The sequence below is a fragment of the Lygodium microphyllum genome, chromosome 13, assembly GCF_053477565.2.
Source record: "Lygodium microphyllum isolate KBCC chromosome 13, Lygodium_microphyllum_v1.1.10, whole genome shotgun sequence".
NCBI lineage: Eukaryota > Viridiplantae > Streptophyta > Polypodiopsida > Schizaeales > Lygodiaceae > Lygodium > Lygodium microphyllum.
In genome coordinates this window covers 30,927,496-30,953,324 of record NC_141147.1, presented here as the reverse complement: position 1 = coordinate 30,953,324, position 25,829 = coordinate 30,927,496, and the positions used below count along the sequence as shown (strand labels likewise).

General features: G+C 44.7%; 1 protein-coding gene across 2 annotated transcripts in view; it reads right to left on the bottom strand.

Annotated features, from left to right (window-relative positions):
* Nucleotides 1-25,829, bottom strand: part of LOC148026468 (Protein kinase superfamily protein) — a 155,987-nt gene that overhangs the window by 45,522 nt on the left and 84,636 nt on the right. The gene's annotated exons all lie outside the window — the stretch shown is intronic.

Here is a 25,829-nt window from a genome sequence, read left to right as displayed (position 1 = left end):
ATACCTGGAAGGAACAAGAACAAGTGATGGCAATGATATCAAGAGAGCTGGGCGACAGTCAAGGATGGATGGAGGAGAAGGCCAAAGCTTGGGAGGAGAAAAATATTGAAAGGGTCAGAGACTTGGCTAAACGCCTCGCGCTAGCAGAACTCGAAGGATCATGGTAGAGGCAAGGGCCAAAGGAGCAGAGACGGGGCTAGAGGTCCAACAACAGGCCTTTCTAAACACGGTGCTTCATGTGACTCAAGAGGAGATAAGGATAGCATAGATGGCCTAAAGAAGTAGCTAGAAATCATGTGAAGAGCCATAAAGTACAGACTCCAAGAACACACCCCCAGAACCCGCTCAAGCCCAAGCCTAGAGCAACAAAGGCAGATTCTGCTACAAGCAGGGCTCTCTAAAGAAGACTTAGGGCAGCTGAAGGCCAAGAACAACAGGAATGTCCGACCATGACCACCCAAGCAGTGTCGTGCCACTACACGGGCACAATGTGAAAAACGCTGGAGTGCATCATCATCTAACTTTCTTATTGATCAAGAGAGTCAATGACATCTGAGTCATTAGTGCTAGTGTGAGTGGCATGGATAGTAAAAAAATACTAGATTTTTGGACAATTTTAGCCTATTTTAGATATGCTAGATATTATTTAATATCCAAAAAAGCTAGGAAAACTTCTAGATTAGGGTGGCATGCAAAAAGAAAATTACTTTTTCAATCAATTTTGGATTTTTCATAAAAAAGAAAGATAGGCGAAATCGCGCGCGCCGCGATGGCAGTTGACAGCCAGAAAACAATACTTTGAACTGGACGAAGAAGAAGAAGTGATCTGGGAGACCCCTGAGTAGGTATCTTGAGATATTACCCCTCTTTTGAAGCCAACGGAGCCATTAGATTTGGGTTCCGAGCAGCAGAGAGGAGGCTGCTATTTTGATCTACGTTTTTGGTCTACGAGGGATCTCCAGGAGATCTAATGCCTAGAGATTGCTTCTGAGTAGTGCTAGACAAAGGTTTCCAGGTTCTATCAATACATATTGATTCAATTCATTGTGCTTTGTCTTTGTTGTGTTTACCTCTTGTCTATTCTTTTTTTTCTCTTCCATCTTCTATCTCTACTTCCTTCTATCTCTGATCCCTGGTGGATATGACCTTTCAACAAAAACCCCTCTGACATTGGTGAACCCGACGTGAAAGGTTATCAGAAGGAAAGACAAGATGGGGGAACCTTCAAACACAATTTCCAATTATGTTTTGCAGCAGTTGGTGCTGAATATGAATATGCTTATGCAGGTATAACAACAACAACAAGTGATGTAGGCTTCTACTCAAACAGAAAGTGTTGTGATGAATGTTCTGTAAGCAGATGAGCGTGAGATGAAGTTGTTCAATGGAAGGAATGTATCTGCATATGTACATATCTATGCTCAAAAGATGGAATCCTTTGGAGTGGCTCAACTTGCATGGAGCTAGTATTTTGTTCGGATCACTGTACATGAACTGAAAGCGCGAATTACTGAATTATACATGCAGGATGCTAACTGGGTAGCTTTCAAGAAGACACTCAGGGAAGAATTTTACATTGAAGATACCAGTTTGATTATGCGCAAGATTTTTTAGGAGTGGGTTTTACAACCCAATAAGGGTCTTATGGCTACAGAATTGTTGAGAGAATTTGAAAGTCGATTTGAGCAGTTGGATCTTGCAGAACAGCAAGCTCTTGGAAGTTAGAAAATTGTGTTGGGTATTTGACTCACACCTCACTTACGCCTACGCTCATATGGGAGTGTCGGTGATCAGTAGGACACTGGGGCACTTTTTACTCTCGATAGGAGAGGTTTTTTCCCCCAGACTTAGTCTTATTGTTGTATGTGCTTATGTGCTTATGTTACACACTTATGGGCACTTAGTGTGTGTCGGGTGTGAACACCCCCTACAACCCTAAGTTTAAGGGTTGTACTTTGTACTTTCTGGACACACTCTTTCAGTCTATTCTCTTGGGTGTCGTGCTTCACTCTGTCTCTCACTCTCACACTGTCTACTGAATCTCAGCTGCACCTCGATTCTTCCATCTCACATTTGGTATCAGAGTAGTCTGCAGTCTGCAGACTGAAGCTCCCACTGTCTGCAGCCGCCGTCAGTTTTGCCCTGTACCTGCGTGCTTCCACTGTACCTGGAGGAGCCGCCATCTCAGCCAAGCGTGTCCTCAGCCCTGCGTCTACTCAACGTGCACAGGGCGCTCGTCAGTCGCAAACAGGCCTGGGCGTCGTCAACCTCCAGCTCGTCTGCCTGTGGTGCGTTGCCTGTCTCCAGCGCCAACTGACGCCAGCCCCGCCGGTCCAGCTGGGAAGCTCTGCCAGCTCCGCCTGACTGTGGCGCGACGCCAGCGCCAATGCCGCCTGTCTAAAGCGCCACCTGCTTGTGGCCGCCTGCCTTTGGCACGTCAGCCCGCCCGACACCGTTTGACCAGTGACCGTCAGCCTGTAGTCCACCTCAGCAACCTGCGTCCCGTTTGCCTGCTCTGACAGCCCGACGACTTCCGTTTGACCAGCGACCTGCCACACTGCCCCGTCCGCCTGCAATCCACGTCAGGTATTTTTTAACAAAAATTTTATTTTAGTCCAAAACAAAGTTCTGGAAGAGGAGGTTCATACGCAGCGGGCACATCATACAGGATACAAGTGTGGGATAAATTTGATTCAAATTTTTGGACTGGTTCATCAGAAATTTTGGGGCTTTTGTGTATTTTGAGGACAGTTGCATATGAACTGCTGTTACAGTCACAAAAAGATTGTTTTGACAGAAATTTTGGCAAAATTTTTGGGGATTTTGATATAACAGTGTTGCTGAGCACTGTTTGCACCTTGGGAAGCGTGCATTAAAAGACAGTTTTTGACAGAGTACGCCCTTGCACATTAATTGCAGAAGTGTGTTTGCTGCAATTTCTGGAAATTTGCAGATTTCCAGTCCTTACTGCTTTGACATTGCTCATTTGTCTTTGGAAATTTGTCATCATGGCAAATCAGGGAGGTGATGTCTTTACGTATGTATCCAAGGAAGACAGATTGGACGGAAACAATTACTCGCTATGGTCATTCATGATGAAGAATGTATTAGTGGCCAAGAATTTATGGGATTATGTCAGTGGAGAGAAAACTCGACTGGGAGTTGTAGCTCCCGTTACTCCTCCTCATCAAGGTGCACGTGGACAACGGGGACCTCAACCCGCTCCACCTCAGTCACTTCCTCCAAGAACTGCAGCTCAAAAAGCTTGGGATACACGTGATGCACAGGCCTTGTCGCTGATTGCTCTGGCAATTCAGCGGTCCATCATCCCTCACATTCGTTCAGCATCTTCTTCACGAGATGCATGGTTGACTTTGGAGCATATGTTTGCAGGAAAGAATGAGACTCGGATCTCTTTCTTGAAGAAAGAGTTGGAGACTTTGAAGATGAATGAGGGTGATTCTATGCAGGATCACTTGAATAAGATTCAGGACTTGAGGGAGCAGCTCATGAATGTAGATGAGTACTTTTCGGATGCACAGTTGATATCCACGACCTTGAATTCCTTACCTCCTTCGTACTTGTCTTTTCATACTGCATTGAACCTCACCATGAGAATTGCTGAGCACCCACTCACTTTTATTCAGCTGGTTAGTTTGCTTCTAGAGGAGGAGCAAACAAGGAAAAATAGTGGTGTGGATGCTAGAGTCTCTGAGCAGCTTTTGTGGCAAGGCAGAAAGGCAAAAACAGCAAGGTGAAAAATGCTCCACAGAGTTTTGGCACTTCGGGCACATCGCAGAATCAGACACAAGGGGGGACGCAAGCTAAAAAAGGAAAATGTCATTATTGTAAAAAGCCCGGCCACTATATCACTGAGTGCAGGAAGCACATTGCCAAAGAGTAGAAGAAGGAGTCAGGAATGTCTGTTTTTACTACTCCTTCCACTGCTAGTGAGTCCGCGTCCTTTGTTGTGGACAGGGACTATTGTTTTTATACTTGCAGTTATGACATCTCTTGGGCCGATAGAGCACTTAGCTCTACAGAGGATGCTGACACTTGGTTCTTTGACAGTGATGCTTCTAAACATATTACATCTCGCAGAGATTTGTTTGCTTCAGTTAGTGCACCTCCTGTTGGGAAATCTGTACAATGTGCCAATAATGCATCATACCCTGTTCGTGGTATTGGGGAGATTCAGCTCACAACCATTGATGGCTCTATTCTCCGCCTGCAGGATGCTTTGTTTGTGCCTGGAATCAAGAAGAATTTGCTTTCTATTTCTTCTTTGGCACGTTGTGGTTTGCAGGTCACATTTGATGATGACCGTTGCATGGTTAGAGATAAAGAACGCATGACTTTGGTCTTGACAGGATCTTTGTGTCATGGTTTATATGAGTTGGATGCTCTTTCAGTAGATCAGTCGGCATATTTGACATCCACTCTTACTCCTGCTATGATACAGGCGGAGTTATGGCATGCTCGTTTGGGGCATGTAAACTTTGGCAATTTGATGCTTTTGCAGCGTACTCAGATGCTGGATGGCTTACCTCTCTTGGAGAGACCTCCTGAGCACTTATGCGAGGGATGATCGTTTCTCATTTCCCCGTGATGTTGCTTTCAGAGCAACAACCAGATTGCAGTTGGTACATTCAGATGTCTGTGGGCCTATGCAAACCATATCATTGGGTGGTGGTTATTATTTTGTGACATTCATTGATGACTTTACACGTTTTTGCTGGGTCTACTGTTTGAAAAAAAAGTCAGAAGTGTATGATGCATTCAGTGCACTTGTTGAAAATCAATCTAGATGCAAAATTAAGACTCTCCGTTCGGACCGAGGGGGGGAATACATGTCCTCTATGCTGAATTCTTTTTTGAAGCAGAAAGGCATAGTCCATCAGTACACTACTGTCTATACTCCACAGCAGAATGGGGTAGCAGAGAGGAAGAATCGGCCACTCATGGAGATGGCCAGATGTATGCTGAAGGCAAAGAGCTTGCCTCATAGTTTTTGGATGGAAGCAGTCATGTGTGCTTGCCATATTTTGAACAGATACCCTACCAAAGCCTTGAAGACCATCACACCTTTTGAGGCTTGGAACAGCCGTAATCCTTCTGTTGGTCACTTTCGTACCTTTGGGTGTCTTGCCTATACCCATATTCCACAGGTACTTAGAAAAAAGTTGGACAACAAGGCTGTTAAGTGCATTTTTATGGGTTATAGCAATGAGAGCAAAGGCTACAGACTCTATGATCCCGTTACAAAGAAGGTTTTTGTCAGCAGGGATGTTGTTTTTGATGAAAAATCAGAATTATCCTTGGCTGGTTTGGACACATATCAGGCTGCCCGTGATGTTTTTGAAGGGCTGCTGCCCATTACTTTTGGTGATTCAGCTGGAGCTTCAGAAAATGAACCTAATGTTCAGCCAGCTGCTCCTATGGAAAGTGCAGAAATTCAGCCACTGGCTGATCGGAATATTCAGCATAATGCTGAAACTGAAATTCAGCAAGAGCTTGCACACAGTCAAGAAGCTAGATAGTTACCTAGATGGTATTTGCAGACCATGCAAGATAGTCCTTTGGATGCACCCATGGCTGGTCGTACTAGAAGGCAAACTCGTTTGCATGATTCAGCACATACCATGGAGTTTGTTATGGCAGCAAGTACTTTTGATAATGAAGAGCCTGAATGTTATGAGAATGCACAACACAGTGTGCATTGGATAGCAGCAATGCAAGCTGAATTAGATTCTATTACTAAGAATCAAACTTGGGATTTGGTGTCCTTGCCATTTGGGAAGAAAGCCATTGGAACGAAATGGGTCTACAAACTGAAAAGGAAAGCAGATGGATCCATTAATAAATACAAGGCACGGCTTGTAGCTAAAGGCTACGCACAGAAAAAGGGCATTGATTATGAGGAGACATTTGCTCCTACTTCCCGTATGACGACCATCACGTCTATGATTGCTTTGGCTGCACATTATGGTTGGACAGTGCATCAGCTAGATATCAAGACTGCATTTTTACATGGAGAACTTCAGGAGGAAATTTATGTACAGCCGCCCATTGGTTTTGCAGTTGAAGGCTTAGAACATTTGGTATGCAAGCTCAAAAAGGCACTATATGGTTTGAAAAAAGCTCCTAGAGCTTGGTATGCAAAAACTGATGCTTTCTTGCTTGGTCAAGGGTTTCTAAACAGCTCATCTGAGTCTACCCTTTACGTATGTAAAGAAGGGGGATCTATGCTGATTATATGTCTTTATGTTGATGACCTTTTGCTCACTGGAACACATGCTGATCAGATTTCAGCATTCAAACAAAATTTGCAGCAAACTTTTGACATGTCTGACTTGGGAGTTTTGCATTACTACTTGGGCATCCAGTTCATACATGATGCTTGAGGTATTGGGCTATCACAGTCAAGGTATATTGGGCAGCTTCTAGAGAAGTTTGGCTTACAGGATTGCAAGCCAGTTTGTACTCCCATGGAACCTGGACTGAAACTGTCATTACATGATGACAGTGATTTGTTTGATATACATACATATGCTCCTGCAGTTGGATGTCTTATCTATCTATGCAACACTAGGCCGGACATACAGTTTGCAGTTTCAGCTTTGAGCAGGTATATGCATCAGCCACGTATGTCACATTGGCAAGCTGTCAAGCGTGTTTTTCGTTACTTGCAGGGTACTCGATCTCTTGGGTTGCTTTATGCCAAGGGGGGACCACTGCAGTTACATGCTTACAATGATTCTGATTGGGCTGGTGATTATGATACACGTCACTCCACTAGTGGCAATTGTTTCTTTCTTGGCTCTTCTTGCATTTCTTGGCTTAGCAAGAAACAATCCACTGTTGCCACATCGTCATGTGAAGCTGAATACAAGGCAGCTTTCACTACCACAGTTAAATGCATATGGCTTAGACGCTTGCTAGCTGATTTGGATGTATCTGTTACGGAGCCTACTCCTTTGTTCACTGACAGTCAGAGTGCCATTGTAGTGGCACGAAACCCAGTGTTTCATGCCCGCACGAAACACATTGAGATCCATTATCACTTTGTTAGAGAGAGGCTACATGCAGGTGATATTAGCCTTGTCTATTGTCCTACTACAAGTAATGTGGCAAACATCTTCACCAAAGCTCTTCCTCGTGACAAATTTGAAGCATTTCGCGATGCTTTAAATTTGATATCCTTTGGTTGCGGATGATCCTTGTACTCTTGATCACTCTTCACTCTAGGGGGGTTTGTTGAGTATTTGACTCATGCCTCACTTACACCTACGCTCATATGGGAGTGTCGGTGATCAGTAGGATACTGGGGCATTTTTTACTCTCGATAAGAGAGGTTTTTTCCCCCAGACTTATAGTCTTATTGTCGTATGTGCTTATGTGCTTATGTTACACACTTATGGGCACTTAGTGTGTGTCGGGTGTGAACACCCCCTACAACCCTAAGTTTAAGGGTTGTACTTTGTACTTTTTGGACACACTCTTTCAGTCTATTCTCTTGGGTGTCGTGCTTCACTCTGTCTCTCACTCTCACACTGTCTACTGCATCTCAGCTGCACCTCGATCCTTCCATCTCACAAATTAAATTGTTTCTACAAGTAGCAGATCCTAAGCTTCAAGAGAAGCTTGATGATCTACTAGAGAATCAGACTACGGAGACAGGTCTTAAAACAAAGTGGAGACATGTCAAGGAAGCTGTTACTGCACTTGTGAAAAAGCATAGAAGAAGAGAAAGATTACATGTCTCTAGCTTGCCCATTGTTACGAGCAAAATAGCTGATATATCCAGTAAGCCATCCACTTCAGTGGCTAGCCCTATGGCTGCACCTATTGTTCCCAATGTTAGGGAGAAAGATGTATTAGATGAATTGGTCAAAAGCATGCGGGATCTTCAATTGAAGGTCGCAAAATTGGATGAAAAAAGATAAGAGAAAAGGGGACGGGCAGCAGCCCCTAAGCCAGGAAAAAGATGTATGTGGTGTGATAGTTTGCAGCATGAGAGAAAGGATTGTGTTGCCTATCAGGAGGCCTTGGCACGACAACTCATCTTTTGAAAAGAGGGCAAGATCCATGCATAAGAATGGGATTGCCTCTTGCTTTAAATTTTGAAAAGAGAGGTATGCAAAAGTTTTTGGAAAACTTGGCTGTCCGAAATACTTATGTGGATGTACATACTTCTACTTTTGGTCTACAGTTGGATAGAATGCATGGACAAGTGATGATTGGTCCAAAGGCTACAATATGGACACATGCTTTGCATGCAACTGAAAAGAGAAAAGTTACTGATAGTGAAATATCTCATGCAGGGTAAGAAATTCGTGACATAATTGGTTGGGAATCACTGGTAGATGCATATTCAATGGATGCATATTCAGCAAAATGGCAAAACATGGATATACTTGTGGAAGAGAAACATAAGAGAGATCAAGATAACACATGGATATCTAAGGAAGTGACAAGAAAAAGTATGGATTTGCCTAAAACTGTAAATCATCCACCTCCCGAGCATGTTATGGAAGAAGTTTTACAGGAGCAGAAACAAGATAGCAAGCAAGAGGACAAGCAGCCAAGATATAAGTTGCAGTTTGATATTGAGACAAACACAGATGCCTTGGGAGATCATGTAGCGGAAGAGTCAGCCATTGCATCTATAGATTTTCTTGATGTATCTGAAGAGGTTTTTGAAGACTATGTTTTACTTGATGCAAGGACTCAAAGGGAGATTGATGAAGTGTTGGATGCACATGATTTGCAGGATGATACAGTGCTACAGATGCCGGAATGGAGTCACTGCTATGGTGGTTCTGCTATCGTGCCACTATGCGGGCATAGTGTGAAAAACTCTGGAGTGCATCATCATCCGAGTTTCTTATTGATCAAGAGAGTCAGTGACATCTAAGTCATTAGTGCTAGTATGAGTGGCATGGATGGTCCAAAAAAAGACTAGATTTTTGGACAATTTTAGCCTATTTTAGATATGTTGGATATTATTTATTGTAATATCCAAAAAAGCTAGGAAAACTTCTAGATTAGGGTGGCATGCAAAAAGCAAGTTGCTTTTTCAGCCAATTTTGGATTTTTCATAAAAATGAAATATGGGTGAAATGGCACGCATCGCGATGGCAGTTGACAGTCCGAAAACAACACTTTGAACTGGAAGAAGAAGAAGAAGAAATGATCTTGGAGATCCCTGATCAGGTGTCTTGGAGTTTTACTCCCCTTTCGAAGCCAACGGAGCCATCAGATTTGGGTTCCGAATGGCAAAGAGGAAGTTGTTGTTTAATACACGTTTTTTGTCTACAAAGGAGCTCCAGGAGATCTAATGCTTGGAGTTTGCTTTTAAGTAGCGCCATACAAGGGAATTCAGGTTCTGTCAATACATATTGATTCGATTCATTGTGCTTTGTCTTTATCGTGTTTACCTCTTGTCTATTCTTTTTCTTCTCTTTCATCTCCTATCTCTACTTCCTTCTATCTCTGATCCTCGGTGGATACGACCTTTTGACTAAAACCCCTACGACATTGGTAAACCCGACGTGAAAGGTCGTTAGAAGGAAAGATAAGATGGGAGAACCTTTGGGCACAATTTCGAGTGATGTTTTGCAACAGTTGGTGCAGAATATGAATATGCTTATGCAGGTACAACAACAACAACAGGTGATGCATGCTTCTGCTCAAACAGAAATTGTTGTGATGAATGCTCTGCAAGCAGTTGAGCATGAGATGAAGATTTTCAATGGCAGGAATGTATCTGCATATGTACATACCTATACTCAAAAGATGGAATTCTTTGGGGTGGCTCAACTTGCATGGAGCCGGTATTTTGTACGTGTTACTGTACATGAACTAAAAGGGCGAATTATTGAATTATACATGCAAGATGTTGATTGGGTAGCTTTCAAGAAGACACTCAAGGAAGAATTTTACATCGACGATACCAGCTTGATTATGCGCAAGACTTTTCAGGGGTGGGTTTTACGACCCAATAAGGGTCTTGTGGCTACAGAATTGTTAAGAGAAATTGAAAGTCGATTTGAGCAGTTGGATCTTACAAAACAACAAGCTATTGCAAGTCAGAAAATTGAATTGTTTCTACAAGTAGCAGATCCTGAGCTTCAAGAGAAGCTTGATGATTTGCTAAAGGAGCAAACTACGAAGACAGGTCTTAAAACAGAGTGGAGACATGTCAAGAAAGCTGTTACTGCACTTGTGAAAAAGCATAGAAGAAGAGAAAGATTGGATGTCTCTAGCTCGCCCACTATTATGAGCAAAACAATTGATGTATCTGGTAAGCCACCCACTTTTGTGGCTAAACCTATGGTTGTACCTGTTGTTCCCACTGTTAGGGAAGATGTATTAGATGAATTGGTCAAAGGCATGCATGAGCTTGAGTTGAAGGTCACAAAATTGGATGAGAAAGGACAAGAGGAAAAGGGACGGGCAGCAGCACCTAAATCAAGGAAAAGATGTAATGGTGTGATAGTTTGCAGCATGAAAGGAAGGATTGTGTTGGTTATCAGGAGAGCTCGGTACAACAGCTCATCTTTTGGAGAGATGGCAAGATCCATGTGCAAGAAATGGGATTGTCTCTTGCTTTGAATTTGGGAAAGGGAGGTATGCAGAAGTCGTTGGAAGACTTGGCTGTCCGAAATGGTTATGCGGCTGTAAATGCTTCTACTTTTGGTCTACAGTTGGATAGAATGTATAGCCATCCGAAGGTTGCAATATGGACACATGCTTTGCATGCAGCGGAAAAGAGAAAAGTTACTGATAGTGAAATATCTCATGCAGGGAAAGAAATTTATGACATAACTAGTTGGGAATCGGCGAAAAATGCATATTCAGTGGATGCATGCTTAGCAAAAGAGCAACACACAGATATATTTGTGGAAGAGAAATAGAAGAGAGATGAAGATAATGCATGGATATCTAAGGGAGTGACAAGAAGAAGTGTGAATTTGCCTAAACCTACAAATCAGCCACCTCTCAAGCATGTTATGGAAGAGGTCACTCACGAGCAAAAACGTGATAGTAAACAAGAGGGGAAAAATAAGAGCAAGCAGCCAGGATATAAGTTGCAATTTGATATTGAGACAGACACGGATGCCTTGGAAGATCATGTAGTGGAAGAGTCACTCATTGTATCTATAGATTTTCCTGATGTATCTGAAGAGGTTTGTGAAGATTATGTTTTGCTTGATGCAGGGACTTAAAGGGAGATTGATAAAGTGTTGGATGCACATGATTTGCAGGATGATAAAGTTATCGTTTCTAAGACAGTTTATGAGCTCGAGGATATATCTTTACAAGATGCTAGATCTAGTACTTTACAGCTCGAAAATGTTTTGGATGCTTTGTCAAAGGCCTTGACTAGCAATTCTAAGATGCTTCAAGATATGGACTATTTCACTATTTTCGGTAAAGGTGAGAATGTGTTAAATGCAAGAGAGGCTCAGTTTATGTTGGATGTGGACCAAAAAGGTTATCAGAAGCAACTTTCCATGCGATGGACTTTGAAAGAGCAGGCATGTTGCTATGTATTTATTAATGGGTTCATTAATAGCATGTATATGGAGATTCAACAGCTTGTAGTGCATGATATGCACCCAAGGCCTTATGACCCTATAGGGGGTACTAGGTATGGCTCGAGAGTTATACAAATGCTCTGTATTTTGATCTATGATCTAGGGGGATGCCTTCTCATATGCATGATGAGCGACAAGTTGATTCTATGGGTGTTTGACCCGGGTGGTGTATCGGTGGCACATATCGGTGGACACAGTGTGAAAAACTCTGTAGTGTATCATCATCTGACTTTCTTATTGATCAAGAGAGTCAATGGCATCTAAGTCATTAGTGCTAGTGTGAGTGGCATGGATGGTCCAAAAATACTAGATTTTTGGACAATTTTAGCCTATTTTAGATATATTTGATATTAGCTAAGAAAACTTCTAGATTAGGGTGGCATGCTAAAAGCAAGTTGCTTTTTCAGTCAATTTTGGATTTTTCATAAAAAAGAAAGATAGGCAAAATTGCGCGCGTCGCGATGGCAGTTGACAGCAAAAAAATAACACTTTGAACTGGAAGAAGAAGAAGAAGAAGTGATCTGGGAGATCCCTGATGAGGTATCCTGGGGTTTTACCCCCCTTTCGAAGCCATCAGATTTGGGTTCCGAGCAGTAGAGAGGAGGCTGTTATTTTGATCTACGTTTTTGGTCTACGAGGAAGCTCTAGGAGATCTAATGCTTGGAGATTGCTTCTGAGTAGTGTCAGACAAAGGATTCCAGGTTCTATCAATACATATTGATTTGATTCATTGTGCTTTGTCTTTGTTGTGTTTACCTCTTGTCTATTCTTTTTCTTCTCTTTCATCTCCTATCTCTACTTCCTTCTACCTCTGATCCTTGGTGGATACGGCTTTTCGACAAAAACAAAGCACAATGAATCGAATCAATATGTATTGATAGAACCTAGAATCCTTTGTTTGGCACTACTCAGAAGCAATCTCCAGGCATTAGATTTCCTGGAGCTCCCTCGTAGACAAAAAACGTGGATTAAAATAACAGCCTCCTCTCTACTGCTCGGAACCCAAATCTGATGGCTCCGTTGGCTTTGAAAGGGGGATAAAACTGCAGGATACCTGCTCAGGGATCTCCTAGATCACTTCTTCTTCCTCTTCCAGTTCACAGTGTTGTTTTCGGGCTGCCAATTGCCATCGTGACGCGAGCGATTTCACCCATCTTTCTTTTTTATGAAAAATCCAAAATTGGCTGAAAAAGCAACTTGCTTTTTTCACGCCACCCTAATCTAGAAGTTTTCCTAGCTTTTTTGGATATTTACAATAAATAATATCCAACATATCTAAAATAGGCTAAAATTGTCCAAAAATCTAGTCTTTTTGGACCATTCATGCCACTCACACTAGCACTAATGACTCAAATGTCATTGACTCTCTTGATCAATAAGAAAGTCGGATGATGATGCACTCCAAAGTTTTTCACATTGAGCCCGTGTAGTGGCACGATAGCAAAACCACCAAAGGAGAAAGGCCCAGATTGGGAACCGCTCGATGACCCCGAAGGGCAGGCTGCGGAACAAAGCCCATCCTTGCCTCCATTAATAGAAGCAGAAGGCCAAGAAGAAGATCCGGCCACTACAGAAAGAATCATTGAGGCTAGAAGAAAACACAAAGAGCTGGCTAGTCTCACAAGGAGAAAATTCAATGCCAGGCCACGAGACATCCCCGAAGTACAGATGCCGCAAACTGAGGAACAACTGCCAATCAATTGGGCAGTGGAACTAAATCATTGGGAGAAGGGGGGCACACCGTTTGAATTTGACTTCTCCAACCTTGCTGCCCTAAATTGAGCACAACCCCCTCCAGTGGTTAAAGGAGCTATCCAGGTCACAAAGAGGCTAGGAAAGCAGTGGTTGGATGAAAGGGCAAGAAAACCCACACTATGGAGAAGAGAGTCTGCTCGGTACGGGGAGGATTAGGTCACAGAAGAGCCTAGAAAGTTCAAAGGCTATGAAGCCCAACCTAAATGGCGCCAAAGAATTTGGGACAACTTTGAGGCATGGATGGCTTTTTGCAACACGCTACTGTACGAAAGGGATGAGCCCACCTTTTGGGGCACATTTATTGTCTGTTCAGGTATGGTTCTGGGCTGCTATTGAGAGTCATGGAATACATGGGTGTATTTCTTCTAAAGATACGGGGGCTTAGAGAGACTCTCCTCAAAGGTAGATAACCCATACACTAGGCTTGTATTCATGAGGGATCCTGAAAAGCCTCCTGGCTATACGAAACGATATGAACACATTGCGACTGGCAAGGGTGGCATCCGCGACTGAAGTTAAGCCCAAACGTGCCATGCAGTTGAATTTTGGTCGAAGCTCGTGTTTACCTTCCCATGAAAGTAACCACGAGACTGCCAGCAATTCCAATTGAAAAGAATTAGTAGCTAAGCAATCCTCCGCTGGATGCCACTGAGCCTTCCGGAGGACCAGTCTCCAGGAACATACCAAATGGGCAAGCAGAGATGAAGACATGGCTGAGGAGTCTCGGCATCTGTCTCCTGTGGCGCTCAATGATGGCTTTAATTTGTCTGTGGTGTGGATGTCTAGGCCTTCGTCCGGGTGGACGTGGGCGCCTAGACTGGCTAAGTGCCATTGCTCTATCCAAAGGGACACCTATAGAGGATGAGGTCCAATGATGATGTACTCCTGTAGGCTGTGTGGCACTAGTAGTGGTATCTGCCATACTCTGTCGTGTATCAATGAAAAAGTCAGTGACTGCTCTCTGTTTATGTGAGCCGAGCTCTGGGGGCCTCCTACTCCGTAGAATTGTTGCTCTGCGCCTCTGGAGCTCCAAGAGGAAAAATCCCAAGCATCTCTGATCCTCAAACTGCATGATTCGTCTCAGGGGTCCAAAACCCTTTTGAAACAGACAGTGGTATCTACCTCATATGTCATAATATACAGTGCATCGGCAGATGTAGTGTTCCTCTGTCTCTAGCTCTCTGTCGCATAGTGGGCATATGCGTTCTTCTGTCTGTATACCCTTCCATCTGCCTGTCTCAATCCTCAGGTGGTGGGATGAGGTGCGGATCTGACCAATAACTGTGCGTAGTCCATGAGGCAGCTGTGTCCATGTAATTGGGTCGGGTGATGAAACCATCCTCAGATACCTGAAGGAAGTGGGTCTGGTAGTGTGCCATCCTCGTGCCATGGGGGGAGGGGGGTCGGATCCAGGTCTTCTCCGTATCTAACTTCAATATGTCTACTCTGATCACATGGTTTAGCTCTGATCGGCTAAGGTCAAGTGTAGGGCAATCCAGGCTATAGTCGAAGAGGGGTAGTCTGTCAATCTGCAGCCCATGTAGACTCATCCATGTACTCATCTGAGCATACCAACAGTGTCAGTCACCGTCTGCTGCTAGTTGTCTAGAAGACGCCAGGGCTAGCCGTGGGTGTCTATCTTGGGGGAGCTCCCATAGTCTATGTATGAAAGTCACTGCCTAGACCAAGGCCTTAGCCACCATGGGTGATGCTCCCAACTCAGCTCTGATAATCTCATGTGGGGTCGAGCTCTTCGCTCGTATCATGCGTGAGATCATCATGACCAGTGGTCTTTCCATATGCTCCCATCCGTCATAGTATTCCTTCTCTGGTCCATCCTGGTCCCCCAAAGGCTGTCTCCTCGTGTGAAAGAGACTCGGACCCCAAATAGCTGCCCCATATAGGAGTGTGGGTGTAACCAGGGTGTCAAAAAGCCACAGTTTGGTGCATGGCTCATGAAATTGTATGTGAGCACATTGCCTCTCCAATGCACCTAAGGCTGCATATGCTTTTGCCAAACGAGCCTCTGATGTCTCTCTCCAAAAGAACTGTGGTCCTTTCAATGTGATCCCCAAATAAACATACTGCCTAACCATCTCCACTGGCTCTCCATCAAAAGTAAACTGGTGCTCAGCTCTTGTCACCCAAGCAGGTGAAGTGTTAAATACCATAACTTTAGTTTTCCCAAGGTTCACCTTAAGATCTCTATCTCTGCAAAATGCTGATAATGCATCCAAGTGTCTATTTAGTCCCTCAGGTGAGTCAGATATAAGTACAATATCATCGGCATAAAGCAGTAATGGTATCAGCACTCCAGCTAGGCTGGCTCCGGCCCCACCAGTCCTATCCACATATTCTGAAATTTCATCTATATACAGCCCAAAAAGTGTCGGTGAAAGTGGACAGCCTTGTTTCACCCCAATGGTGCTATTGACTGTATTTGAGATGCCCTCAGGTGTTCGTACTCTGCCTGTCACTGTCTCATACAGGGCATAGATACTCCACTGTATCTCTACGGGCACATCAATGTTTTGCATTCTTCTCATGAGTCTAGCACATGGCACTGTGTCAAAGGCCTTGCGAAAGTCCACAAAACAGCAATAGATCTTTTTCTTGAATGCCTTGCCTTCTTCGATGATTGCCCTCAACGTAAAGATATGGTCTAGAGTTGTATATCCCCTCCTGAAGCCAGCTTGGCCTTTTGACCTCAGGCCATGCATCTCGGCCCATTCACTCAATGCTTGTTCCACGATAGAGCCATATATCTTGGCCAGCATGTGTCCAATCATGATAGTTCGGTAGTTACTAGGTAGCGCGGGGTCTCCACTCTTAAAGAGTGGCACAATAATATGGTCTGACCAACAGGTTGGAAATCCCTCACAAACTGCCCTATTAAAGATGTGAGCCAGCGTTGGTGCCAGAATATCACAGGCATGCGTGAAGTGTTCAGCCACTAAACCCTCATGGTCTTGGGCTCTTCCATTTTTCAGTTTCCATATGGCATTCCTCACTTTTTTTTCTGTGAAAAATCTGCAATTTGCTGGTCTTGAGGTTGAGGGGAGTGGCATAGGCTCTTGGCTAGGAATATCATAGAGTGTGCAAGCATATCCATGCCAATCATCCGGTCTAGTAATTTGTAGGGGTGGCTGGTTCTCATGCATCTTTTTCCATGCTCTCTTGCTGTCCTGCCCCAAGAACATGGAATACATTTCTGTTTCTAGTCTGCTTAGGTATTCCCGCTTCTTTTTGCGTACCAACCGTCTAAAGAGTGTTCGAGCATGCTTATGTGTACATATGCCAAGTGCCATGTCTCGCTGAAAACGTGCTCGTGTCTCTCTGCACTCATCATCATACCGGCCATTCTATGGAGCATTACCTCGTGGAGGTTTATCTGACGGTGTAGTGTGTGGGAAAGCATATGCTGCTGAAGTGTGTATTATCTTGGCCAACTCTCCTATAAACTCATCCAGAGAGGCCTGTGTGTCTAGCTCCCTCAATGCATCTCGCACAGTAGTGTTGTATATGTGTGAGGTCGCTTCCACAAAATCATAGCGTGGTAATTTTGGTATGTGTGAATGTGCTTCGTGTATATGCCCATATTGCATTGTGAAAGCTAGAATAGCATGGTCTGCTACTAATCCAATTGGTCTGTCTGAGATTTCAAAACTTTTTATGTCAGGTAGCAAGTTGGGTGATCCAATCAAATAGTCCACTGTGCTTGACCCTTTCTTGTTATTCCAACATGTGAAGCCATTAGATCTTGGCCACTGTGGTAGCCCGTTAAGGATGGCCAAACCATGTGCACTTCCCAGTGCCAGTAGGTGTGTTCCATATTCTGTTCTCTCTCTATCTTGGGCTGATCTAGCTAATCCCACTTCATCTAATGCAATATCTCTGAACATCTCATCACTAGAGAGAGAGAGAGAGATGAGAAGAATACCCTGCGGAATGCCCAGCCACCTGCACGCAGACCTGCAGACCTACAACATTCACGCCTGCTGTTCTGCTCGTTGCTACCCTGTTTCTGCAGGTTGTCAGAGAGATGCAGACAGTGAGACAGAAAGGCATCGCCCTCCCTGCTGCACCTCTGGTGTTTTATCTTGCCATGCATGCTACTTTGTTCCTGCATGTTGCAGGAATAGGATCACCAGAGAAAGGGAAAATGAGTAACTGTGCCCGCATTCTTCTGTCTAGCCTACGGGGTGCGCTTTCCCTGACCTCTGCAGCACTACTGTAAGCTATTGTGTGCAGTCTATATATCTTCTTCAAACCACACACCATCTGCCCCCGTCCCTAGTAAACACACACACACACAAAGACACAGTCATTGCTGCACCCTGCACTTGCGTACATAGGCAGTAGCCCTGTCCATGTTTCCCTCCATGCAAGGTTGACTCTGTAGACTGACACAGACTTAATTCTGCAAGCTGATATAGAGAGAGGAAATCAGCACATATGGATGGCCCTGACACTATGTTCCTAGATCAAACGAAGGCTACCCTTGCTCCGGATCTTGTGGTTGACTGTCATGGGGACGTGAAATTTTGAGATGCTCTAATCTTGCCAATAACATTTGATTAAGATAATCAAATGTGCAAGGTTGTTTAGCACATGTGATGCACATGGCAATTATTTCATGGTAATAGGCCAAGGACCCCAAGGATGCAGTGGGTGTCAAAGGAAAACGTTGTAATAAGTTATGCTTGATAGGTACCAGGTGGTACTCCGTGTCAGATTTGGGCCTAGACCAATTTATTGGCCACTAACGTCGGTGGAGACATAAGAGCTACACATTAATTAATTTTGGCGATCTAAGGACTAATAAGTACTCACAAATACTTGGAAGACAAATTGGCCTAGCCAATTTAATTATTAGCTGGTGAAATTAAATTTTTAAGGTCTAGAATAATTATTAAATCAATTTTTAGAATTAATATTTTGAAAATTAATTTAAAAAGCTGGATAATGTTGGAAAATGGGATTAGAAGGCTGCCACTTGACAAAAATTGCCCATGCAATTGGAAAAAACGTTTTTAGGGGCCGGTGGAAGTCTATTCTAGCCATTGTGAGAGAGAAGGCTGTTAGAGAGCAAGGAGAGGCTGTTGATGTGATTTCCAACCACCATGGATCAGTCCTACAGCATGTGACAACAGTTTGGAGCGCTCCAGAATAGGTGACAGCAACCCAAGGTCCTTCTAGTCTAGATGACAGCATATAGGAAGGGACAACAGTCTTTCTGGTGGTCCTAAGCTATAGGTGACAGCTTCCATGGTTGTTTGAGCAGGGCAATAATAGCTTTTTAATGTTTCTCATGATGAAACTCTAAATTTTTTCTCTCCATAGCATTGTCTCTCATCCCTTAGCCATCTCTCAAGTTATCTCAACATTTTCTAGTAGTTTGAGCCATCAGAGAAAGAGATTTTAATCAATCTCTGCTGTAAACCCTAATATATAGCAAAAATCAAGGTTTTGACAGCCACCTCAGGATGCATGGTCAAAATTGAGGGCCTAGGACTTGAATTCCAATGCTTGAAATTGAGGAATTTCAAGAAGATTCAAGAGACCAATCAGTCAAAATCAGATTTAGGGCTGAATTTGTCTTTCAATGAGCAGGGTAAAGGCCAATCCCCAAGCAAACCAAGGGACAATTTGGTTTGGAGCCTTGTTGGTTGATTTCGACAGCAAGAGGCACTTTGATTAGTGGAGGAGATCAAAGGATCTCAGTTATACTCCTTCCATTTGCAATATAAGATAAAGAAATACCGCAAAGCAGTGTCAATTTTGAGGCCAACAAGGTGTCAAATGTCCAAGATTAAAGTGGTAAACTGTGCATTTTCAGTTTATGTGAATTTTATGCTTATTGTAATTAGTGCTAAATCGGGTTATTTACCACCCTATCCAAGGAGAAAGGCTGGTTTCACTGACAATGAAGAGAAAATGGTTCCTTGTTTAGAAGAAATGGTACCCTGTTCGGATAATCAACCGATAGGCAAACGTCCTAAGCATTGCAAGTCACATTTGCACATTTGATTAACTTTTAATCAAATGCTAAGCAAAGCATAAAACGTCCTTGTGATAGAAGGCCCTTCGAAGATGTGCATCCGTGAAGAAGCTTCTTATGATCCTAGGAACCCCTCTTAGAACCTAATAGAAATCCACAACGATATCACTGATATTAGTACCACCCCTAAATACAATGAGGAGTCCAAGGAAACCACCAAAGGGAGGTTGGGGGACACGTAGAAACCTACGTAAAATAAGGTAGTTTGACAAGTGTGGCAATGGGGAGATGTCAAGGAGGACCCTACAAAAAAGAAGGGAATTGAGCCAATAAAGCCCACACACCTCTAACAACATGTCAAAAGAAGGTAGCATCCTCTATAAAGATGGCTTGTTGAGTTGCAGATAAATCATGCACCAAGCTAGGCAAGACCATAGACTAAGAGGAGATGGAAGCCCAAATTTGGAACATGGAGGACATCCACAATGTAACTCAAAGATGGATAGTCGGCAGGTAAAATCAACATGGTGCAAACATCACTAATAGGCACTCATGAGAGTCACCTACGGTGACAATACCCTCCTAGAAACAGAGATCCTAGAGTCAATCACACATGTAAGTCATGTGGCTCAAAGCACCACTTTCCATGAGCCAGGGCCTCTCTAAAGACAATAAAGCTAAGGAGAGTCCTCCACTTCATTGATGTGAAGGAACCAGTTGGAGCAAATGTGGATGAAGTGATAGGCTGCTTTGATCCATCCTTCATACCATAACAAAGATGAAGGTACTTCTGATAATTGTCCTCAAATGCAAGGTCTTCCCACAATGTGGACAGTCTAAATATCCTTTGTGCTTGTCCTCTTTGTTAAAATTAGAGCCAAAAGAAGACCCCAATATGATTTTCTTCACTTTCTTCTTCTTCTTTTATACCTTCCCTAATGTTTCAGATGCAAAAGTGAAGCTGATTGGATCTTGCTCCTCTTAACCTTGTCTCCTAATATCGCTCACCCGAGTCAAGTACCATAGGGACTAATTGCTCCCAGGTGATGGTGTCCTACACAAGAGCTTAGAGGACTAGTGTAAAACACATCGTACTTTAGGGTCATAGAGTCACGACAATGTCATTTGAGGCAACCTCCTTACCAAGAGATGCAAGCTCATCTTGGATCTGCTCCATTTCACAATGTGATCCTTCATGGCCTAAGAATCTCCAATAGAGAGCTGTTGTAGCTTCATCTCAAGGGTAATCCTATAGGCAAAGATCTACCAAAAAAACTCTTGCCCGTCGCGTCACCTACTACCCCGCCCGCCGACTGTTTCCTCACGCCCAACCCTGCCTGTCGCCATCGCCTCTGGTCCCCCCCTCCCCCTGCCTGTGGCCCCACATGCAGCCCATCGCCCCCGCCTAGTGACACCTACCTTGCCCGTCGCCCTGCCTATAGCCCAGTGGCCAACCCGCCCTACCAGCCTCCCCCCCCCCCCCCCCGCCCCAGGCAAGGACCTATGCCAGACCCCCCCTCCCCCCGCCAAGCAAGACTCTGCCATCCCCCCCCATCGTCACCCCCCGTGCTACCCCGCCTTGAGGCCCGGCCATGCAAACACACCACCTGATTGGAAAACAACTCCTCCCCCCCCCCCTCCCCCTCCAGTTGCTCCCTCCCCTTGCACCAACTACCCCCCTCTGATAGCACAACAGCATGATAGGTAGAATCTCAACAGGGATGCGCAATGGAAACCTCTGGTCAGACACCGGCGCATTCTGCGAGTGCCCCCCAGTCAAACAACTTGCGCATCATCCTCTCTAAGGAACAGCTCTTAACCGTTTGTGCCACAGATTTGGAGTTGAAAGAAACAGCGATCTTTGGTCAGGTCGTTGGACACTCCCCAACGAGGGCTTAGCTGCAGGATTGGCTCCCTCCACGTTGCGCATTGGCACAACACAGATTGCACAGGCAGTCCTCATGAGCCAAGGGATCTTCATGGTTCGACTCACCTCTGCGGACGTAGCTTGTGAGTTAGTGGAGAGTGCACCCTATGCCTTCACGAAGGGGGTCATTTACATGGTTCCCTGGTATAGCAGCTTCACAGTGGAGACATTTGTGCTCCATATCAGATTTCTCAGACATCCAATCACCTTACTTTTCCTCGGACTAGCGGTAGAGTACCATCGATTAGTGGAGGACTTTGGACGGCGGCTCTTCGGCACAGTTCTTCCTGCCTCCTTCGCAAATGCGGTGATAGCTGCAAGAGTCCCAAAGGTACGAGTCGCCGTGAAAGACACAAAGAGTATATCAAAGTTCTTGGAGATCAAGGCAAGAGATCGCTCCTTTAGGTAGCAGGTCATTGTGACTGGGCAACCAGGGCAGTGTCTACATTGCCACGACTTTGGGCATCATGCAATATATTGCACGTGTTTTGGAGCCAAGGTGGCTCCGCCGATAGGCCCGCATATGGATACTAACGGCTTTCCACCGGTCCAAAGACGACAGAGAGGGAGACGGCAAGGGGGGCCGCAGTCAGCTCCTCAGATGCAGCCTCAACAACAGGGAGCAGGAGGGCGAGCAATGCACCCTCGACAAAGCACTCCGCAATCCCCCTTGCCTGCCCCACCCACCAGGACCGCAGTCCCCCACATCCACCACCCGCGCCATAGACTACCTCACCTGAGATCCCACAACCCCCGCATCAAACCCTCCCCTACTCCCATGGACCCCCCATTGACCTTGGCCCACAGCCCCCTCCCCCCCCCCCTCCCAGGACCACCAACCCACCACATACCTCTGACCCCCCCCATCCCTCAATCCTCTTCCCTTCCACCACCTCCCCTGCCAAGCACCCCCCCCTAATCCGCACCCGATTCAGGTGATTCCCCCCAGACCCACCCCCACTCCTCCCACAGGAGGTGATGAGCCACATACACCTACATCCTCCTCGCACCAGTAGTCTTCCCACTCCCACACAACCACCAGCTCATTTGCCCCTACCGCCCATCACACTTTCTCGAGACATGCGCAACTATTACCACAGGAGTTCTTCCGCATTGGCCCGTGGTCCTACCTGAGAGTTGCGGAGCGCGGAGAGTTCCCACTACCTCTAGAGGTTGCGATCTTCGTGGTTTGTAAGTCGAGGGGCAAGATCGATCTACTAACACCACCGGATGGACCAAACTACGCTTTTTTCCTTCAGTCCTCTCACTTAGGGGATTGGACGACGACACAAATAGAGGAGGAGGTGAAGAGTTAGGTGGCGGACCACATCTCCCAGTGGATGGAAGGACTAGTACTGTTTGCACAGTAGTGGCCTGGTTGCATGATGGACATTAACTGGTGGGCTGGTGCCGAGGTCCTACACTTGAGCATTATCTTTCGAGCCCCTCCACAGTGGAGAGCTCCGAGGGATATGATCGAGTGGCCCCTAGCACAGGCGGTCCATTTCTACCAGTGTACAGAGTCACGACTCTCAGCATGGCTAATAGATGCATTGGTAGTACCACCTGGAGTATCTATCACCCCTATGGTCTTCCCTGAGGGTCACCATGGGGGACTAGAGTTCGCCGTTCAGGCCTACCGCAAAGCGTACTTGCATGCCCCATAGTTTTTCCTCCTCATTAGCAGCTTCTACACTGAACAAATGCATGTTCGGTCAATCACAAGTTTCTCCATGAGCTTACACCTTGCATCTTGGAATGTGAATAGTCTCCACTATAGTGGGGCACATGGTTCTAGGAAGTTGATTGTTCGGCTAAAGTTGCAGCCGGCTCTTGCGGGATGGATAGACATCCTACTTTTACACAACACAAGCTCACCCCCACCCAAGCCCATCGGGTAGGAAAGCTTCTCCCAGGCAGGTCACACACCTACTGGGAGTACGCCATCAATGCCCATGGTAGGAGTGGAGGATGGCATTGAGGAGTACTTCTCAAAGTGGATAGGAGGAGATGTGCAGATGATGAGAAGGCTAGAGGATGATCTTCTCCTCTTTCGAAATAGGAGTCTCTGTTTTGGTCGCCCTACAGCAGAGCTTCGAGCCATAGTTACAGCCTGTGTCTTGGTGGGATAAATATGGGACATCCGCACCTACCTTGGTAAGTAGGCTAACCCATAAACCATAGTCTAGACTCAACTTTCAAGCTTCAGGACAAACATGAATCATGATACAAGAATCAATTATAATATTTTTTTCTTGTTTTTGTCATGTGATTGGCAGAACGTCTTGCCATTCGAGTTCTTTCACAAGACTACAGCTTAGGTCCTTGTGAAAGAAACTAGAGCACTTGGGCCCTCTTCCACACAAAGAAGAGAAACCGTTTGACTACAGCACAACTTGAGAGACTTGTGTACTGTCATTGTAATCTTCGCCTCCTCGAGCACACATCTTCATCTCCTGAGCCTTGCCAGGTGAATGTTGACAAGATTGACATTGAGAAAATGAAGGACATTCCAGACATTCCCAGAGAGGAGCTAGACATTTATACCATGCTATATGAGGAGATGTCAGCTCCAATGCACCACACATGAGCTTCATCATGGAGGTCAAGGTCGACAAGCATGGGTGCCAGCAGTTCATTAAATGTACCCTCGCCCTCATTTAGTAGTGCTCATGACCACTCTGAGTCAGATATTGCTTCTATCAGTGCATCTGGCAGTGCTAGTGGTAGTGATGCAGATGCCGAGGAGGGTGATCACTGATGAGACTTGAGTCTTGACTCTTCAGAGTTCAGACAGATGCTCTCTTGCGTGACAGTGTCTTATCATTTATGTTTATGGTCATTGACTGAGGACTCAATGGACCGTGGTATTTTATGGATCATTAGTTATCAACTTATCTTTTATGCTCTTGTATCTTTTTTTCATGATTCATGAATATGATCCAGCCTCTAGGTGTTTTTGTGATTCATGTATATCTATTATCATGTTATATGTAAATTGTAATGATCTAATATTTAAAGTGTGATCAATGAATATCTTTAGAGTGTGCTTGGCACTTGCCAATTCAAAGTTTAAGTATGCTATATGAATCTTGATGTATCTTTCGATTTTAAAATTGGTGCAGGCTATAGGTAACAGGTTATAGAAGTTAGGATTTAGGATCTCCGACCTAGTATGATAGTATCAAATTTCAATATCAATAATCAATTGTATGTTAATCATGTATGTCAAGTATTTGTCGATCAAGTGACAAGTGTAGCTTATTGTCATCTATTATCTATATTATATATTAAATCGGGGTTACATATTTCCTTGTATCCCCGTTTCCCCGTTTTCCCGTTTCTTCCTGAAGACGAAACTCCATTTCTACCGTTTCCCCACCATTTCCGTTTCGCCGTTTCCGAAACTCCAAGTAACTATGCCCCTCTACCTCTGGACTAGCATTATAAGCCTTCGCTCTTGGTCTTCCATTTTTTCACTTAGTTGTTGATGCTCTTCATGTGCCAAGGTAGCCTCTTGGGTTAGTCTCTCATATCTGTTTCACACCTGCGAGCTCTTTCTTCCCTTAGCCCCTCCGGCTCTTATATGGATTTAGTGAGTTTCGCCATTTGAGCTTGTAGACCTTTGTAGAGTGCCACAATCTCTTCATTGTGTGCTGCCGTAGGCGTTGTGTGGCCTTGGTCTTAGCCCCTCTAGCTCTTATATGGATTTAGTGAGTTTCTCCATTTGAGCTTGTAGACCTTTGTAGAGTGCCACGATCTCTTCATTGTGTGCTGTCGTAGGCGTTGTGTGGCCTTGGAAAGGGAGGTGGATGTGAACTTTAAAATAGGCCCACATGAAGAGGACCTTGTCCCGCCACCTCCTTCTGCTGTGAGGTCTGAAGAGCAACAACACACAGACACCTCCGCAAAAAAAAAGGCCGCACTAAGAGAAAGAAGAAGGCAAATGGTGGAGGAGACAATGAGAGATGCTCTAGCTCCTCATTCTCGTATTGCATCTCATCATGCCATAGAGGATGCAATACGTGTGCAACAGCATGGATTGGTTTATGAAACCAATCCCATCGCGTGTTCCACACACATTGAAGCTTCTCGATCCTACATTGACACATGTATAAGTTTATAACAAATTACAATCACAAATACGCACACAATTAGTGTCTTCTAGACTCAAAATAAGTTAATACCACAATGGAAAAAGTTAAAACTTTAAAAGGAACTTATTTTGAGCAAGAAAGATAGGAATTGCTCTCAAAAGCCTCTCCGATCTTATCCATGTACTCATACAGCAATCGCATGGTACTCCCCTCCATCTCAGTGATGCATAAAACGGAGTAGATAGGCTTGATGGACTTCACAAAAGCTTCAGCCTCCAAGAACCATGTCTCATCCATGGCCTGTCGTGCAAAAGCCCTATAGTGTGTATCTTGATGCTCAGGCATGGTTAACCACTCTCTGGACACAACTGTGTGCATCAAGCCCTGGTGCACTCGCACAATCCACTCAACAACTATAAACATATACGCAAAGCGTGTGCTAGATG